The 5,330-nt window shown below is 37.6% G+C and overlaps 1 pseudogene; it reads right to left on the bottom strand.

Moving 5' to 3' along the window:
- Positions 1-640: 640 nt before the first annotated feature.
- Positions 641-749, bottom strand: LOC123323436 (annotated as a pseudogene).
- Between the last annotated feature and the right edge of the window lie 4,581 nt (positions 750-5,330).

Consider the following 5,330-nt stretch of genomic DNA (forward strand, 5'->3'; position numbering starts at 1 on the left):
TCTCATGTTTCTCTGCTCAACTCCCATTTCCAACAAAAGTTTTTCAAACTCTCCATGTTCCTCAAACCTATGATCCCCGCCTTTCCTTTCAATCTTAAAAGATGACCCTGTCTGATAATTCATATTAAATACTGAGGTTATCAACCAAACTGAATGTAGCAATCTACCATAACTGCACACTGTCAACCTCCTTACTTCCTCTTTCCAAAGAAAAAGCCAGTCATACCACCTACATCTGACACATCACCCCCTTCCTCATTTTCAGGAATATCAACCCCACAGAATATTCTCCCCTGTATGCTTATCGTTTCCTATTAAAAAGACCCTCATCATTAGGATTTAAACTCACACTTATCTCACCCATCTTTTACAAGTAAGTGTTTCACACACTTGTAATTATTCATGATAATCCCATCTCTCTCCAACCATGCCCTACGTTTTAAGAAGGATCCAGTGTGGAGCTCTAGGATCCTTAATTTGGCAAAAACAAATGACATTTCATCCCCAGTAGTTTGGCCTTTGGCATGCTTGACAACTGTATTAAAAATGGCTGGAGGCATGGAAGCTTAGAAATATTAGGTAAAGAGGTAAGCCAACTTAAATTCCTGTGTATGTGAAAAGAGGTGAAGGTGGTGATATATGGCAAGAGGCAAGATCCAGGAATTGTGAGAAACAATGGGTGTTTCAATTAGCAATAATCGCGCCTCGGATAAACCTCCTTGGCTTCGATACTGCCACTGCGCAAAGCACAATGGGTGTGAGCCCAGTAAGAGGTATCTTTGAAAAGAGACAAAGAAAAGAATTCATTGGAGATAGCTTCCCTAAGAGAAGGACCAAAGGAAAAAAAAAAAAAAGACAGATAAAAGGATCAAATGGCTAGATTGCTAAGGAGAAACAGGTGAAAAAGGAGACGGGGAGGTATGTAGAAACCATACCACACAGGGATTATAGGCAATGTTTTAAAAAAGCAAAAACAAACAAACAAAAAAACCAAAAACCTTTACCTCTACCCTAAAAGAATAAAGAAATTATCAAAGAATTTGGGGCAGAGAGCTGATCTATCACATTTGATATCTGAAAAAAAAATACAATGTCAGAATGTGAAAAACAAATCGAAGAAAAACAAATTGCTATCTGGGATGAAGAAAAGTGGACAAACTCAAAAGATGTGGAAAGTAAAACCAGTAAGACTCGGTGAAGAATTAGATATGGAGCTGAGAGAGACAGAGAGGGAGATACAAATATGACTCTGGGTTTCTAACTTGAACAACTGAAGTAAGGTGACCTAAAATAAAAACAGAATTGAAAGAAAGATTGGAAATTTGGGTTTGGTTGGACATTAGGTATGTGCCGTGTCTTTGAATCATTGTTGGGGAGGAGATGCTTTCCTTCTACTCTTCTAGATCCTGTGACTGGTCAAACAAGCAAAAGGTCCTAAGACTTATTAACAGGAGAAAAGGAAATGTGATTTCATACATACAAGAACCCCAAAGATCAGAGGCTCCAAAGGCAGCCAAGTAATTGAGGCTTATATAACATCCTGAGCTAAGGAAAGGGGCAGAGGCCTGGAGATATGAAGGGGAGAAGGCCATTCACAAGAAGGCAGAGTGGATGTGGGGAAAACAAAGGTTGCCCTTTTATGCAGATAAGTTTCTCAGGTAAAAAATTACCTCTGATAATAGCTCTTTTCCTGGTACCAGCCCCCCTTCCAATGTACATTTAGGCAGTTGAGGGGGAGATCAAGAGCTTTTCCTGAATCTGCTGTGTTCTGGTGGCCTTTATCTCAAAAGAATCCTCACGCCAAAGTGGCATGTTTTGGGGTGGTATATTCCACTCCCCTTCATCATCAAGAAAATGTTAAGCAATTAGGTAGACATAAAGGTTTGTATTTCAGAGGGGGCTTCTGGGCTATAGTTTAGATTTCTAAGTGATCTATATTGAGAATAAACTTGAAGCCACAAGCTTAGAATAGATCATAAAGGGAGAGCATAGCAGGAGCAGAGGAAATGACCCAGATTCGATTAAATAACTTCGATGTTTAAAATCTAAGAAGAGGATGAAGTGCAAAGAGAAAGAGAAGTGACCAAGAAGATGTCAAGAACAGAAGCCAAGAGAAGAGATGGTTTCAAGAAGTGTTTAATGCTAAGAGGTCAAGTAAAATGAGAACTGGAACATATCAGTTGGATTTAACAACCTGTGTTTAAGGAATGTTCTGTTCCCAGAAACCTAAAAATATTATAAAAGCACTAATTACATTTTGTCTCTTGGACACAATCTTCTCACATATTATATATACTCTTTAGTCGTCTTCTTTTTCTTCAGAAAGCCCGCTGGCATAGATCCATGAGCAAGCACTGGGGATGAACAATCACCATTTTCAGCACATTTCCAGTGTTGCCTCAATTATACCAAGTTCATGAGACCAAAGCATCTTACCAACATGATTAGCATTTTTCATTTTTTAAAATTTTCTTCTCATTTTTTTTTTTAAGATTTTATTTATTTGACAGAGAGAGACACAGCGAGAGAGGGAACACAAGCAGGGGGAGTGGGAGAGGGAGAAGCAGGCTTCCCGCTGAGCAGGGAGCCCGATGTGGGGCTCGATCCCAGGACCCCGGGATCTTGACCCGAGCCGAAGGCAGACGCTTAACGACTGAGCCACCCAGGCGCCCCAAATTTTCTTCTCATTTTAAAATATAAGTAACAAAAATGCAATGAAGAGTAATATTGAAACTACTGCTTAAAACAACAAAGATGGTGCAATGCAAACTGCTGCCTTGAGAGCCAAATCTTCATTCAATAGCTCGAAACATTTGTTCTTTGACTCACGTATTTAAGTATGAATTTAATTATCGAAATATGGTGAGGTGGTCAACATCTAATATAAAAAATGTAGGTGGTTAAAAAGTCCTATGTTTGAGGGCACCTGGGTGGCTCAGTTGGTTAAGCGACTGCCTTTGGCTCAGGTCATGATCCCAGAGTCCTGGGATCGAGTCCCGCATCGGGCTCCCTGCTCGGCGGGGAGCCTGCTTCTCCCTCTGACCCTCCCCCCTCTCATGCTCTCTATCTCATTCTCTCTCTCAAATAAACAAAATATTTAAAAAAAAAAAAAATCCTATGTTTGAAAGTTGAGGTTTACTTGTATCCTATACATAAAATTTAAATTCACTGAAATGTCTTCAAAGAGGAATTTAAAGAAAAAGAAATGTAAACATTTTAAATTCTTTTTTTTTCTAAAGATTTTTATTTATTTATTTGAGAGAGAGAATGAGAGACAGAGAACACGAGAGGGAAGAGAGTCAGAGGGAGAAGTAGACCCCCCGCTGAGCAGGGAGCCCAATGCAGGACTCGATCCCAGGACTCCAGGATCATAACCTGAGCTGAAGGCAGTCGCTTAACCAACTGAGCCACCCAGGCGCCCTTAAATTCTAACTTTAATGTAAAACTAATTAGCATGCACCCCTTCTCTCCTATACCACATTCATGGTAGTAGTCATGACGCCTTTTATTATACATAAAGAAATAATATTCAACATATGGATATGGCTTGGGATTCAACTTTAGTCGTGTTAAGAAACTGTCAGGTAGGTTTTGGATATGCTTTCCCAATCTGTAGGGCCTGAAAAGATACAAGTGCAGGGACAAACACACTTTTACAATTCAAAATACAAATTTATTGATCAACATGTAAAAGTTCTTAATTTTTTTTTCAGGGAGATATATGAGGGGAGATACATCTTTACAATGCACATTAATTAGGAAATTATAATAGTACACTTAAAATTGTTGGTAACCAAAAAAAGGATTATTCAATTAATTATGTTGGGATAACTGGTCAATAGTTTGGGGAAAAATAAAATAGGATCTCCATCTCCCACCTTATATAAAAATAAATTCCAGATCAATTAAAAACTAAGTATAAAAAATTAAATTTTAAACATGGAAAAAGTAAAATGTAGATATAAAATGTAAATGTAAAAAAATGAAATCATAGTAATAACTCTTCAAAACAGAAAAAATGGAGTAATTTTATATTTTTACAGTAGAAAAAAGACTTACTAAGCATCATGCCAAAGCTATAAACTGTTTAGAAAATGATCAATTTAACTTATTTAATATGTAAAAGTTCTTTACAGCCAAACAACTCACCATTATCAAAGTTAAAGGTCAAACTACAAAATGAAAAAGAATTATGTGCACTATATATGACACACTACAGGTAAATATAAATATATATTACATATAAAAATGTATTTGTGGGGGCGCCTGGGTGGCTCAGACGGTTAAGCGTCTGCCTTCAGCTCAGGTCATGATCCCAGCGTCCTGGGATCGAGCCCCGCATCGGGCTCCCTGCTCACCTGGAAGCCTGCTTCTCCCTCTCCTACACCCCCTGCTTGTGTTCCCTCTCTGTCTCTATGTCAAATAAATAAAATTTAAAAAAAATGTATTTGTGTATATATACATAAATTTATAAATGGAGAGAGACAGAAAACTTAGAACTCAGAAAAAAATTTTACTGCCATAGGACAAAAATTAACAGATATGCACAATTCAAGAAATACATGGTCAAGAACAACATAAAAAATATATTTCAGTATTACTTACAATTAAAGAAATGCATGTTAAAATGGCAGTATGTCCGTTCATCACATTGCCAAATATTAACAAGTTTGATACTGCTCAGTGCTACCATACTTATTGAGGGATAATACCCTCATATTCTATTAGTGAGTCTCACCTTCCTGAATGGCAATTTTACAGTATTTATCCAAGGCCTTTAAATCTGCATACCCTTCTAGAAATATTCACTTGATGAATTATGCTAAGGAAATATTGGATAAGTGAACACAGATGAATAACAAAGGATGATTATCCACAGCTGTTTTTAATTGTCAAAAAAATAGTGGAGGTAGAGAATGTAACAGGTCAAAGGCACAGAATAGGATAAATTATGGTATATAGTAACACTATGAAACTATTAAAATCATCACGTAGGTCTGTGTTGGGGGAGGAAAAATTTTTCCTATGCCCTTCTAGGTTCTTTGGTTGGTAAACTAATAGAAAACAGATAAACAGGAGAAAAACAAATTTCATTATATACAAAGAGGAACCCCACAAGAATCTGAGACCCAAAGATAAGGAGCATGGTTGAGACTCATATGCCATCCTATGCTAAGGAATAGGATAAGGGCCTGGGGCTTCAAAAGAGAGGAAGGTCATACAAAGATGAAATGTTTGCCCCACCATACAGGTAAGTCATTCAGATAAAAGTTATTCCTGGTACTAGCTCTGTCTCTGAGCCAGGCCCCCTATCTAAAGTCTTTCAGGGA

Source organism: Neomonachus schauinslandi, chromosome X (assembly GCF_002201575.2).
Source record: "Neomonachus schauinslandi chromosome X, ASM220157v2, whole genome shotgun sequence".
NCBI lineage: Eukaryota > Metazoa > Chordata > Mammalia > Carnivora > Phocidae > Neomonachus > Neomonachus schauinslandi.